The sequence below is a fragment of the Astyanax mexicanus genome, chromosome 1 (genome assembly GCF_023375975.1).
Source record: "Astyanax mexicanus isolate ESR-SI-001 chromosome 1, AstMex3_surface, whole genome shotgun sequence".
In the NCBI taxonomy this organism is placed as follows: Eukaryota; Metazoa; Chordata; class Actinopteri; order Characiformes; family Acestrorhamphidae; genus Astyanax; species Astyanax mexicanus.
Window position 1 is genome coordinate 54,076,084 of NC_064408.1, and position 15,945 is coordinate 54,092,028.

General features: G+C 49.3%; 1 protein-coding gene and 1 long non-coding RNA gene across 3 annotated transcripts in view; one reads left to right on the forward strand and one right to left on the reverse strand.

Annotated features, from left to right (window-relative positions):
• mettl24 (methyltransferase like 24) overlaps positions 1 to 15,945 on the forward strand; it is a 118,333-nt gene that overhangs the window by 5,316 nt on the left and 97,072 nt on the right. The gene's annotated exons all lie outside the window — the stretch shown is intronic.
• The window catches only part of LOC125802333 (uncharacterized), a 46,604-nt gene continuing 44,405 nt past the window's right edge, over positions 13,747 to 15,945 (reverse strand). Inside the window, exon 3 of the long non-coding RNA XR_007439367.1 lies at positions 13,747 to 13,819. This is a non-coding gene — a long non-coding RNA (uncharacterized LOC125802333). The remainder of the gene's footprint in view (positions 13,820 to 15,945) is intronic.

Here is a 15,945-nt window from a genome sequence, read left to right on the forward strand (position 1 = left end):
GCAGTTGTAGTCAGGTCATAACTCCATCACAATACTGGCAGGCCCGACATAGTGACAGTTATACAAAAGATATGCAATACAATTCTTCTACAATTGCAGTGTTTCTGCAGAGAGTGAGTTACAAACATTGACTATTTTTACTAGAAATAAGCTCAGGGGGTTTATTAAATGATGCAAACCTCTGGTAAGCATGAAGAACTGATAGACCACACCACAGTAAATGTGGTGGCATGGGCACACGTGTTCCTGTGCCAGGAACTCGCTCACTTGTCTCTCATTAAGTTGGCTTGGAAAAGCCAACTTATTGTTCTTCGTAATCTTCTTATTCTACTTATTAGTGTGATTGCAGTAATGCAATCACAGTACTGATCTTCTTAAGTCTTATTAGTGTGATTGCAGTAATGCAATCACAGTATTGTTCTTCTTAAGTCTTATTCTTCTTCTTCTTATTATTAGTGTGATTGCAGTAATGCAATCACAGTATTGATCTTCTTAAGTCTTATTCTTATTATTATTAGTGTGATTGCAGTAATGCAATCACAGTACTGATCTTCTTAAGTCTTATTCTTCTTCTTCTTCTTCTTCTTATTAGTGTGATTGCAGTAATGCAATCACAGTATTGTTCTTCTTAAGTCTTATTCTTATTATTATTATTCCACCTGTTTTTTGTCCGGTTAACTAGTGCCGCAGTTTTCGAAATATCGACTTCGTTCAAAAGAGAAAACGTGCGTCCATATCGGGAATGGTGGGCTTGTATACAGCTTTCCGATCGGACTTACGTTTTTCGTAAAAACTTCGTAAGTACGCGTTTTTTTGACCATTGAAAATGAATGGGCAGAACTTTGCACGCCCGTGGACGTCGCAATTTTTGAAATACGAAGATGAAACCAATTGAGGACCTGTAGAACTTATTGAGCTCTTTCCGAAAATATGCGTTACGAAAAGTTACGACGTACGGATTTCGTACGAATGTCGTACGAAGTGGCCCCATTGGAATGAATGGGGCCAATCGGAGGACGGCAGCTAGATCGAAGGACAGGTAGCTAGAACTCCAGTACTGTGAGTGTATGGAGCAGCTATGGGATAAATCAGCGTTAGGTCAAAAGTTTGGACACCACGGCCCCCCCCCCAGTACTGTGTGTAATGGAGCCATGGGTCAAAAGTTTGGACACCCCGGCCCCCCAGTACTGTGTGTAATGGAGCCACGGGTCAAAAGTTTGGACACCCCCGAACGGCCAGAGCAACCTAGCGTGCATAGCTGATTGATGTATTTGCACGTTGCGTAGCAACGTGCAAACACCATTTAATCTAATTTATGCATATAAATCACCTAGCAACCACCTAGAAACACCATAGCAACCACCACAGATACCATAGCAACACCTTAGCAACCGCCTAGCAACACCTTAGCAACCACCTAGCAACACCTTAGCAACCTCCCCGGATACCATAGCAACACCTTAGCAACCGCCTAGCAACACCCTAGCAACCACCTAGCAACCACCTAGCAACACCTTAGCAACCACCCCGGATACCATAGCAACACCTTAGCAACTGCCTAGCAACCACCTAGCAACACCTTAGCAACACCTTAGCAACCGCCTAGCAACACCTTAGCAACCACCTAGCAACACCTTAGCAACCACCCCGGATACCATAGCAACACCTTAGCAACCGCCTAGCAACACCCTAGCAACCACCTAGCAACCACCTAGCAACACCTTAGCAACCACCCCGGATACCATAGCAACACCTTAGCAACCGCCTAGCAACACCTTAGCAACCACCTAGCAACCACCTAGCAACACCTTAGCAACCACCCCGGATACCATAGCAACACCTTAGCAACCGCCTAGCAACACCTTAGCAACCACCTAGCAACCACCTAGCAACACCTTAGCAACCACCCCGGATACCATAGCAACACCTTAGCAACCACCCCGGATACCATAGCAACACCTTAGCAACTGCCTAGCAACACCTTAGCAACCACATAGCAACCACCTAGCAACACCTTAGCAACCACCCCGGATACCATAGCAACACCTTAGCAACCACCCCGGATAACATAGCAACACCTTAGCAACCGCCTAGCAACACCTTAGCAACCACCTAGCAACCACCTAGCAACACCTTAGCAACCACCCCGGATACCATAGCAACACCTTAGCAACCGCCTAGCAACACCCTAGCAACCACCTAGCAACCACCTAGCAACACCTTAGCAACCACCCCGGATACCATAGCAACACCTTAGCAACCGCCTAGCAACACCCTAGCAACCACCTAGCAACCACCTAGCAACACCTTAGCAACCACCCCGGATACCATAGCAACAACTTAGCAACCGCCTAGCAACACCTTAGCAACCACCTAGCAACCACCTAGCAACACCTTAGCAACCACCGCGGATACCATAGCAACACCTTAGCAACCGCCTAGCAACACCTTAGCAACCACCCTGGATACCATAGCAACACCTTAGCAACCGCCTAGCAACACCCTAGCAACCACCTAGCAACCATCTAGCAACACCTTAGCAACCACCCCGGATACCATAGCAACACCTTAGCAACTGCCTAGCAACACCTTAGCAACCGCCTAGCAACCACCTAGCAACCACCTAGCAACACCTTAGCAACCACCCCGGATACCATAGCAACACCTTAGCAACCACCTAGCAACACCTTAGCAACCGCCTAGCAACACCCTAGCAACCACCTAGCAACCACCTAGCAACACCTTAGCAACCACCCCGGATACCATACCAACACCTTAGCAACCGCCTAGCAACACCCTAGCAACCACCTAGCAACACTTTAGCAACCACCCCAGATACCATAGCAACACCTTAGCAACCGCCTAGCAACACCCTAGCAACCACCTAGCAACCACCTAGCAACACCTTAGCAACCACCCCGGATACCATAGCAACACCTTAGCAACCGCCTAGCAACACCCTAGCAACCACCTAGCAACCACCTAGCAACACCTTAGCAACCACCCCGGATACCATAGCAACACCTTAGCAACCACCTAGCAACACCTTAGCAACCGCCTAGCAACACCTTAGCAACCACCTAGCAACACCTTAGCAACCATCCCGGATACCATAGCAACACCTTAGCAACCGCCTAGCAACATGCTAGCAACCACCTAGCAACACCTTAGCAACCACCCCAGATACCATAGCAACACCTTAGCAACCCCCTAGCAACACCCTAGCAACCACCTAGCAACCACCTAGCAACACCTTAGCAACCACCCCGGATACCATAGCAACACCTTAGCAACCGCCTAGCAACACCCTAGCAACCACCTAGCAACCACCTAGCAACACCTTAGCAAACACCCCGGATACCATAGCAACACCTTAGCAACCGCCTAGCAACACCCTAGCAACCACCTAGCAACCACCTAGCAACACCTTAGCAACCACCCCGGATACCATAGCAACACCTTAGCAACCGCCTAGCAACACCCTAGCAACCACCTAGCAACCACCTAGCAACACCTTAGCAACCACCCCGGATACCATAGCAACACCTTAGCAACCGCCTAGCAACACCCTAGCAACCACCTAGCAACCACCTAGCAACACCTTAGCAACCACCCCGGATACCATAGCAACACCTTAGCAACCGCCTAGCAACACCCTAGCAACCACCTAGCAACCACCTAGCAACACCTTAGCAACCACCCCGGATACCATAGCAACACCTTAGCAACCGCCTAGCAACACCCTAGCAACCACCTAGCAACCACCTAGCAACACCTTAGCAACCACCCCAGATACCATAGCAACACCTTAGCAACCGCCTAGCAACACCCTAGCAACCACCTAGCAACACATTAGCAACCACCCCGGATACCATAGCAACACCTTAGCAACCGCCTAGCAACCACCTAGCAACACCTTAGCAACCACCCCGGATACCATTGTAACACCTTAGCAACCACCTAGCAACACCTTAGCAACCACCTAGCAACCACTTAGCAACACCTTAGCAACCACCCTGGATACGATAGCAACACCTTAGCAACCATTTAGCAACACCTTAGCAACACCATAGCAGATACCAGCCAGCACTGCAATCACACTCGCAGTTTCTGTAGGAACTGCAATCTAGTTATTATTATTATTCCACCTGTTTTTTGTCCGGTTAACTAGTGCCGCAGTTTTCGAAATATCGACTTCGTTCAAAAGAGAAAACGTGCGTCCTTATCGGGAATGGTGGGCTTGTATACAGCTTTCCGATCGGAATTACGTTTTTCGTAAAAACTTCGTAAGTACGCGTTTTTTTGCCCATTGAAAATGAATGGGCAGAACTTTGCACGCCCGTGGACGTCGCAATTTTTGAAATACTAAGATGAAACCAATTGAGGACCTGTAGAACTTATTGAGCTCTTTCCGAAAATATGCGTTACGAAAAGTTACGTCGTACGGATTTCGTACGAATGTCGTACGAAGTGGCCCCATTGGAATGAATGGGGCCAATCGGAAGACGGCAGCTAGATCGAAGGACAGGTAGCTAGAACTCCAGTACTGTGAGTGTATGGAGCAGCTATGGGATAAATCAGCGTTAGGTCAAAAGTTTGGACACCCCGGCCCCCCCCAGTACTGTGTGTAATGGAGCCATGGGTCAAAAGTTTGGACACCCCGGCCCCCCCCAGTACTGTGTGTAATGGAGCCACGGGTCAAAAGTTTAGACACCCCCGAACGGCCAGAGCAACCTAGCGTGCATAGCTGATTGATGTATTTGCACGTTGCGTAGCAACGTGCAAACACCATTTAATCTAATTTATGCATATAAATCACCTAGCAACCACCTAGAAACACTATAGCAACCACCACAGATACCATAGCAACACCTTAGCAACCGCCTAGCAACACCTTAGCAACCACCTAGCAACCACCTAGCAACACCTTAGCAACCTCCCCGGATACCATAGCAACACCTTAGCAACCGCCTAGCAAAACCTTAGCAACCGCATAGCAACCACTTAGCAACACCTTAGCAACCACCCCGGATACCATAGCAACACCTTAGCAACCGCCTAGCAACCACCTAGCAACACCTTAGCAACCACCCCGGATACCATAGCAACACCTCAGCAACCGCCTAGCAACACCTTAGCAACCACCTAGCAACACCTTAGCAACCACCCCGGATACCATAGCAACACCTTAGCAACCGCCTAGCAACACCCTAGCAACCACCTAGCAACACCTTAGCAACCACCCCGGATACCATAGCAACACCTTAGCAACCGCCTAGCAACACCCTAGCAACCACCTAGCAACCACCTAGCAACACCTTAGCAACCACCCCGGATACCATAGCAACACCTTAGCAACCGCCTAGCAACACCCTAGCAACCACCTAGCAACACCTTAGCAACCACCCCGGATACCATAGCAACACCTTAGCAACCGCCTAGCAACACCCTAGCAACCACCTAGCAACCACCTAGCAACACCTTAGCAACCACCCAAGATACCATAGCAACACCTTAGCAACCGCCTAGCAACACCCTAGCAACCACCTAGCAACACCTTAGCAACCACCCCGGATACCATAGAAACACCTTAGCAACCGCCTAGCAACACCTTAGCAACCACCTAGCAACCACCTAGCAACCACCTAGCAACACCTTAGCAACCACCCCAAATACCATAGCAACACCTTAGCAACCGCGTAGCAACACCTTAGCAACCGCCTAGCAACACCTTAGCAACCACCTAGTAACCACCTAGCAACACCTTAGCAACCACCCCAGATACCATAGCAACACCTTAGCAACCGCCTAGCAACACCTTAGCAACCACCTAGCAACATCTTAGCAACCACCCCGGATACCATAGCAACACCTTAGCAACACCTTAGCAGATACCAGCCAGCACTGCAATCACACTCGCAGTTTCTGCAGGAACTGCAATCTAGTTCTTCTTATTATTATTATTATTAGTGTGATTGCAGTAATGCAATCACAGTATTGTTCTTCTTAAGTCTTATTCTTCTTCTTATTAGTGTGATTGCAGTAATGCAATCACAGTATTGTTCTTCTTAAGTCTTATTCTTCTTCTTCTTATTATTATTATTCCACCTGTTTTTTGTCCGGTTAACTAGTGCCGCAGTTTTCGAAATATCGACTTCGTTCAAAAGAGAAAACGTGCGTCCATATCGGGAATGGTGGGCTTGTATACAGCTTTCCGATCGGACTTACGCTTTTCGTAAAAACTTCGTAAGTACGCGTTTTTTTGCCCATTGAAAATGAATGGGCAGAACTTTGCACGCCCGTGGACGTCGCAATTTTTGAAATACGAAGATGAAACCAATTGAGGACCTGTAGAACTTATTGAGCTCTTTCCGAAAATATGCGTTACGAAAAGTTACGACGTACGGATTTCGTACGAATGTCGTACGAAGTGGCCCCATTGGAATGAATGGGGCCAATCGGAGGACGGCAGCTAGATCGAAGGACAGGTAGCTAGAACTCCAGTACTGTGAGTGTATGGAGCAGCTATGGGATAAATCAGCGTTAGGTCAAAAGTTTGGACACCCCGGCCCCCCCCAGTACTGTGTGTAATGGAGCCACGGGTCAAAAGTTTGGACACCCCGGCCCCCCAGTACTGTGTGTAATGGAGCCACGGGTCAAAAGTTTGGACACCCCCGAACGGCCAGAGCAACCTAGCGTGCATAGCTGATTGATGTATTTGCACGTTGCGTAGCAACGTGCAAACACCATTTAATCTAATTTATGCATATAAATCACCTAGCAACCACCTAGAAACACCATAGCAACCACCACAGATACCATAGCAACACCTTAGCAACCGCCTAGCAACACCTTAGCAACCACCTAGCAACACCTTAGCAACCTCCCCGGATACCATAGCAACACCTTAGCAACCGCCTAGCAACACCTTAGCAACCGCATAGCAACCACTTAGCAACACCTTAGCAACCACCCCGGATACCATAGCAACACCTTAGCAACCGCCTAGCAACCGCCTAGCAACACCTAAGCAACCGCATAGCAACCACTTAGCAACACCTTAGCAACCACCCCGGATACCATAGCAACACCTTAGCAACCGCCTAGCAACACCTTAGCAACCACCTAGCAACACCTTAGCAACCACCCCGGATACCATAGCAACACCTTAGCAACCGCCTAGCAACACCCTAGCAACCACCTAGCAACCACCTAGCAACACCTTAGCAACCACCCCGGATACCATAGCAACACCTTAGCAACCGCCTAGCAACACCCTAGCAACAACCTAGCAACCACCTAGCAACACCTTAGCAACCACCCCGGATACCATAGCAACACCTTAGCAACCGCCTAGCAACACCTTAGCAACCACCTAGCAACCACCTAGCAACACCTTAGCAACCACCCTGGATACCATAGCAACACCTTAGCAACCGCCTAGCAACACCTTAGCCAATACCTAGCAACCACCTAGCAACACCTTAGCAACCACCCCGGATACCATAGCAACACCTTAGCAACCGCCTAGCAACACCTTAGCAACCACCTAGCAACCACCTAGCAACACCTTAGCAACCACCCTGGATACCATAGCAACACCTTAGCAACCGCCTAGCAACACCTTAGCCAATACCTAGCAACCACCTAGCAACACCTTAGCAACCACCCCGGATACCATAGCAACACCTTAGCAACCGCCTAGCAACACCCTAGCAACCACCTAGCAACACCTTAGCAACCACCCCGGATACCATAGCAACACCTTAGCAACCGCCTAGCAACACCTTAGCAACCACACCGGATACCATAGCAACACCTTAGCAACCGCCTAGCAACACCCTAGCAACCACCTAGCAACCACCTAGCAGCACCTTAGCAACCATCCCGGATACCATAGCAACACCTTAGCAACCACCTAGCAACACCTTAGCAACCACCCCAGATACCATAGCAACACCTTAGCAACCGCCTAGCAACACCTTAGCAACCACCTAGCAACCACCTAGCAACACCTTAGCAACCACCACGGATACCATAGCAACACCTTAGCAACCGCCTAGCAACACCCTAGCAACCACCTAGCAACCACCTAGCAACACCTTAGCAACCACCCCGGATACCATAGCAACACCTTAGCAACCGCCTAGCAACACCTTAGCAACCACCTAGCAACCACCTAGCAACACCTTAGCAACCACCCCAGATACCATAGCAACACCTTAGCAACCGGCTAGCAACACCTTAGCAACCACCTAGCAACCACCTAGCAACACCTTAGCAACCACCCCGGATACCATAGCAACACCTTAGCAACCGCCTAGCAACACCCTAGCAACCACCTAGCAACCACCTAGCAACACCTTAGCAACCACCCCGGATACCATAGCAACACCTTAGCAACCGCCTAGCAACACCCTAGCAACCACCTAGCAACCACCTAGCAACACCTTAGCAACCACCCCGGATACCATAGCAACACCTTAGCAACCGCCTAGCAACACCCTAGCAACCACCTAGCAACACCTTAGCAACCACCCCGGATACCATAGCAACACCTTAGCAACCGCCTAGCAACACCCTAGCAACCACCTAGCAACCACCTAGCAACACCTTAGCAACCACCCCGGATACCATAGCAACACCTTAGCAACCGCCTAGCAACACCCTAGCAACCACCTAGCAACACCTTAGCAACCACCCCGGATACCATAGCAACACCTTAGCAACCGCCTAGCAACACCCTAGCAACCACCTAGCAACCACCTAGCAACACCTTAGCAACCACCCCGGATACCATAGCAACACCTTAGCAACCGCCTAGCAACACCCTAGCAACCACCTAGCAACACCTTAGCAACCACCCCGGATACCATAGCAACACCTTAGCAACCGCCTAGCAACACCCTAGCAACCACCTAGCAACCACCTAGCAACACCTTAGCAACCACCCCGGATACCATAGCAACACCTTAGCAACCGCCTAGCAACACCCTAGCAACCACCTAGCAACACCTTAGCAACCACCCCGGATACCATAGCAACACCTTAGCAACCGCCTAGCAACACCTTAGCAACCACTTAGCAACACCTTAGCAACCACCCCGGATACCATAGCAACACCTTAGCAACACCATAGCAGATACCAGCCAGCACTGCAATCACACTCGCAGTTTCTGTAGGAACTGCAATCTAGTTATTATTATTATTCCACCTGTTTTTTGTCCGGTTAACTAGTGCCGCAGTTTTCGAAATATCGACTTCGTTCAAAAGAGAAAACGTGCGTCCATATCGGGAATGGTGGGCTTGTATACAGCTTTCCGATCGGACTTACGTTTTTCGTAAAAACTTCGTAAGTACGCGTTTTTTTGCCCATTGAAAATGAATGGGCAGAACTTTGCACGCCCGTGGACGTCGCAATTTTTGAAATACGAAGATGAAACCAATTGAGGACCTGTAGAACTTATTGAGCTCTTTCCGAAAATATGCGTTACGAAAAGTTACGACGTACGGATTTCGCACGAATGTCGTACGAAGTGGCCCCATTGGAATGAATGGGGCCAATCGGAGGACGGCAGCTAGATCGAAGGACAGGTAGCTAGAACTCCAGTACTGTGTGTAATGGAGCAGCTATGGGATAAATCAGCGTTAGGTCAAAAGTTTGGACACCCCGGCCCCCCAGTACTGTGTGTAATGGAGCCACGGGTCAAAAGTTTGGACACCCCGGCCCCACAGTACTGTGTGTAATGGAGCCACGGGTCAAAAGTTTGGACACCCCCGAACGGCCAGAGCAACCTAGCGTGCATAGCTGATTGATGTATTTGCACGTTGCGTAGCAACGTGCAAACACCATTTAATCTAATTTATGCATATAAATCACCTAGCAACCACCTAGAAACACCATAGCAACCACCACAGATACCATAGCAACACCTTAGCAACCACCCCGGATACCATAGCAACACCTTAGCAACCGCCTAGCAACCACCTAGCAACACCTTAGCAACCACCCCGGATACCATAGCAACACCTTAGCAACCGCCTAGCAACACCTTAGCAACCACCTAGCAACACCTTAGCAACCACCCCGGATACCATAGCAACACCTTAGCAACCGCCTAGCAACACCCTAGCAACCACCTAGCAACCACCTAGCAACACCTTAGCAACCACCCCGGATACCATAGCAACACCTTAGCAAACGCCTAGCAACACCTTAGCAACCACCTAGCAACCACCTAGCAACACCATAGCAACCACCCTGGATACCATAGCAACACCTTAGCAACCGCCTAGCAACACCCTAGCAACCACCTAGCAACCACCTAGCAACACCTTAGCAACCACCCCGGATACCATAGCAACACCTTAGCAACCGCCTAGCAACACCCTAGCAACCACCTAGCAACACCTTAGCAACCACCCCAGATACCATAGCAACACCTTAGCAACCGCCTAGCAACTCTAGCAACCACCTAGCAACACCTTAGCAACCACCCCGGATACCATAGCAACACCTTAGCAACTGCCTAGCAACACCTTAGCAACCACCTAGCAACCACTTAGCAACACCTTAGCAACCACCCCGGATACCATAGCAACACCTTAGCAACCGCCTAGCAACCACCCCGGATACCATAGCAGCACCTTAGCAACCGCCTAGCAACACCCTAGCAACCACCTAGCAACACCTTAGCAACCACCCCGGATACCATAGCAACACCTTAGCAACACCTTAGCAACCACCCCGGATACCATAGCAACACCTTAGCAACCGCCTAGCAACCATCTAGCAACACCTTAGCAACCACCCCGGATACCATTGCAACACCTTAGCAACCACCTAGCAACACCTTAGCAACCACCTAGCAACCACTTAGCAACACCTTAGCAACCACCCTGGATACGATAGCAACACTTAGCAACACCTTAGCAACCACCCCGGATACCATAGCAACACCTTAGCAACACCATAGCAGATACCAGCCAGCACTGCAATCACACTCGCAGTTTCTGCAGGAACTGCAATCTAGTTAGTGTGATTGCAGTATGCAATCACAGTACTGTTCTTCTTAAGTCTTATTCTTATTATTATTATTAGTGTGATTGCAGTAATGCAATCACAGTATTGATCTTCTTAAGTCTTATTCTTCTTCTTCTTCTTCTTATTAGTGTGATTGCAGTAATGCAATCACAGTATTGTTCTTCTTAAGTCTTATTCTTATTATTATTATTATTATTATTATTATTAGTGTGATTGCAGTAATGCAATCACAGTATTGTTCTTCTTAAGTCTTATTCTTCTTATTAGTGTGATTGCAGTAATGCAATCACAGTATTGTTCTTCTTAAGTCTTATTCTTATTATTATTATTATTATTATTATTATTATTATTATTATTCCACCTGTTTTTTGTCCGGTTAACTAGTGCCGCAGTTTTCGAAATATCGACTTCGTTCAAAAGAGAAAACGTGCGTCCATATCGGGAATGGTGGGCTTGTATACAGCTTTCCGATCGGACTTACGTTTTTCGTAAAAACTTCGTAAGTACGCGTTTTTTTGACCATTGAAAATGAATGGGCAGAACTTTGCACGCCCGTGGACGTCGCAATTTTTGAAATACGAAGATGAAACCAATTGAGGACCTGTAGAACTTATTGAGCTCTTTCCGAAAATATGCGTTACGAAAAGTTACGACGTACGGATTTCGTACGAATGTCGTACGAAGTGGCCCCATTGGAATGAATGGGGCCAATCGGAGGACGGCAGCTAGATCGAAGGACAGGTAGCTAGAACTCCAGTATTGTGAGTGTATGGAGCAGCTATGGGATAAAACAGCATTAGGTCAAAAGTTTGGACACCCCGGCCCCCCAGTACTGTGTGTAATGGAGCCATGGGTCAAAAGTTTGGACACCCCGGCCCCCCAGTACTGTGTGTAATGGAGCCACGGGTCAAAAGTTTGGACACCCCCGAACGGCCAGAGCAACCTAGCGTGCATAGCTGATTGATGTATTTGCACGTTGCGTAGCAACGTGCAAACACCATTTAATCTAATTTATGCATATAAATCACCTAGCAACCACCTAGAAACACCATAGCAACCACCACAGATACCATAGCAACACCTTAGCAACCGCCTAGCAACACCTTAGCAACCACCTAGCAACCACCTAGCAACACCTTAGCAACCTCCCCGGATACCATAGCAACACCTGAGCAACCGCCTAGCGACACCTTAGCAACACCTTAGCAACCACCCCGGATACCATAGCAACACCTTAGCAACCGCCTAGCAACCACCTAGCAACACCTTAGCAACCACCCCGGATACCATAGCAACACCTTAGCAACTGCCTAGCAACACCTTAGCAACCGCCTAGCAACACCTTAGCAACCACACCGGATACCATAGCAACACCTTAGCAACCGCCTAGCAACACCCTAGCAACCACCTAGCAACCACCTAGCAGCACCTTAGCAACCATCCCGGATACCATAGCAACACCTTAGCAACCACCTAGCAACACCTTAGCAACCACCCCAGATACCATAGCAACACCTTAGCAACCGCCTAGCAACACCTTAGCAACCACCTAGCAACCACCTAGCAACACCTTAGCAACCACCACGGATACCATAGCAACACCTTAGCAACCGCCTAGCAACACCCTAGCAACCACCTAGCAACCACCTAGCAACACCTTAGCAACCACCCCGGATACCATAGCAACACCTTAGCAACCGCCTAGCAACACCTTAGCAACCACCTAGCAACCACCTAGCAACACCTTAGCAACCACCCCGGATACCATAGCAACACCTTAGCAACCGCCTAGCAACACCCTAGCAACCACCTAGCAACCACCTAGCAACACCTTAGCAACCACCCCAGATACCATAGCAACACCTTAGCAACCGGCTAGCAACACCTTAGCAACCACCTAGCAACCACCTAGCAACACCTTAGCAACCACCCCGGATACCATAGCAACACCTTAGCAACCGCCTAGCAACACCCTAGCAACCACCTAGCAACCACCTAGCAACACCTTAGCAACCACCCCGGATACCATAGCAACACCTTAGCAACCGCCTAGCAACACCCTAGCAACCACCTAGCAACCACCTAGCAACACCTTAGCAACCACCCCGGATACCATAGCAACACCTTAGCAACCGCCTAGCAACACCCTAGCAACCACCTAGCAACACCTTAGCAACCACCCCGGATACCATAGCAACACCTTAGCAACCGCCTAGCAACACCCTAGCAACCACCTAGCAACCACCTAGCAACACCTTAGCAACCACCCCGGATACCATAGCAACACCTTAGCAACCGCCTAGCAACACCCTAGCAACCACCTAGCAACCACCTAGCAACACCTTAGCAACCATCCCGGATACCATAGCAACACCTTAGCAACCGCCTAGCAACACCGTAGCAACCACCTAGCAACACCTTAGCAACCACCCCGGATACATAGCAACACCTTAGCAACCGCCTAGCAACACCCTAGCAACACCTTAGCAACCACCCTGGATACCATAGCAACACCTTAGCAACCGCCTAGCAACACCTTAGCAACCACCTAGCAACCACCTAGCAACACCTTAGCAACCACCCCGGATACCATAGCAACACCTTAGCAACCGCCTAGCAACACCCTAGCAACCACCTAGCAACCACCTAGCAACACCTTAGCAACCACCCCGGATACCATAGCAACACCTTAGCAACCGCCTAGCAACACCTTAGCAACCACCTAGCAACCACCTAGCAACACCTTAGCAACCCCCCCGGATACCATAGCAACACCTTAGCAACCGCCTAGCAACACCCTAGCAACCACCTAGCAACACCTTAGCAACCACCCAAGATACCATGGCAAACACCTTAGCAACTGCCTAGCAACACCCTAGCAACCACCTAGCAACCACCTAGCAACACCTTAGCAACCACCCCGGATACCATAGCAACACCTTAGCAACCGCCTAGCAACACCTTAGCAACCACCTAGCAACCACCTAGCAACCACCTAGCAACACCTTAGCAACCACCCCAAATACCATAGCAACACCTTAGCAACCGCCTAGCAACACCTTAGCAACCGCCTAGCAACACCTTAGCAACCACCTAGCAACACCTTAGCAACCACCCCGGATACCATAGCAACACCTTAGCAACCGCCTAGCAACCACCTAGCAACCACCTAGCAACACCTTAGCAACCACCCCGGATACCATAGCAACACCTTAGCAACCGCCTAGCAACACCCTAGCAACAACCTAGCAACCACCTAGCAACACCTTAGCAACCACCCCGGATACCATAGCAACACCTTAGCAACCGCCTAGCAACACCCTAGCAACAACCTAGCAACCACCTAGCAACACCTTAGCAACCACCCTGGATACCATAGCAACACCTTAGCAACCGCCTAGCAACACCCTAGCAACCACCTAGCAACACCTTAGCAACCACCCCGGATACCATAGCAACACCTTAGCAACCGCCTAGCAACACCCTAGCAACCACCTAGCAACCACCTAGCAACACCTTAGCAACCACCCCGGATACCATAGCAACACCTTAGCAACCACCTAGCAACACCTTAGCAACCACCTAGCAACACCTTAGCAGATACCAGCCAGCACTGCAATCACACTCGCAGTTTCTGCAGGAACTGCAATCTAGTTCCACCTGTTTTTTGTCCGGTTAACTAGTGCCGCAGTTTTCGAAATATCGACTTCGTTCAAAAGAGAAAACGTGCGTCCATATCGGGAATGGTGGGCTTGTATACAGCTTTCCGATCGGACTTACGTTTTTCGTAAAAACTTCGTAAGTACGCGTTTTTTTGACCATTGAAAATGAATGGGCAGAACTTTGCACGCCCGTGGACGTCGCAATTTTTGAAATACGAAGATGAAACCAATTGAGGACCTGTAGAACTTATTGAGCTCTTTCCGAAAATATGCGTTACGAAAAGTTACGACGTACGGATTTCGTACGAATTTCGTACGAAGTGGCCCCATTGGAATGAATGGGGACAATCGGAGGACGGCAGCTAGATCGAAGGACAGGTAGCTAGAACTCCAGTACTGTGAGTGTATGGAGCAGCTATGGGATAAATCAGCGTTAGGTCAAAAGTTTGGACACCCCGGCCCCCCCCCAGTACTGTGTGTAATGGAGCCATGGGTCAAAAGTTTGGACACCCCGGCCCCCCAGTACTGTGTGTAATGGAGCCACGGGTCAAAAGTTTGGACACCCCCGAACGGCCAGAGCAACCTAGCGTGCATAGCTGATTGATGTATTTGCACGTTGCGTAGCAACGTGCAAACACCATTTAATCTAATTGATGCATATACATCACCTAGCAACCACCTAGAAACACCATAGCAACCACCCCGGATACCATAGCAACACCTTAGCAACCGCCTAGCAACACCCTAGCAACCACCTAGCAACCACCTAGCAACACCTTGGCAACCATCCCGGATACCATAGCAACACCTTAGCAACCGCCTAGCAACACCCTAGCAACCACCTAGCAACCACCTAGCAACACCTTAGCAACCACCCCAGATACCATAGCAACACCTTAGCAACCGCCTGGCAACACCTTAGCAACCACCTAGCAACCACCTAGCAACACCTTAGTAACCACCCCAGATACCATAGCAACACCTTAGCAACCACCTAGCAACACCTTAGCAACCACCCCGGATACCATAGCAACACCTTAGCAACCACCCCGGATACCATAGCAACACCTTAGCAACCGCCTAGCAACACCCTAGCAACCACCTAGCAACACCTTAGCAACCACCCCGGATACCATAGCAACACCTTAGCAACCGCCTAGCAACACCTTAGCAACCACCTACCAACCACTTAGCAACACCTTAGCAACCACCCCGGATACCATAGCAACACCTTAGCAA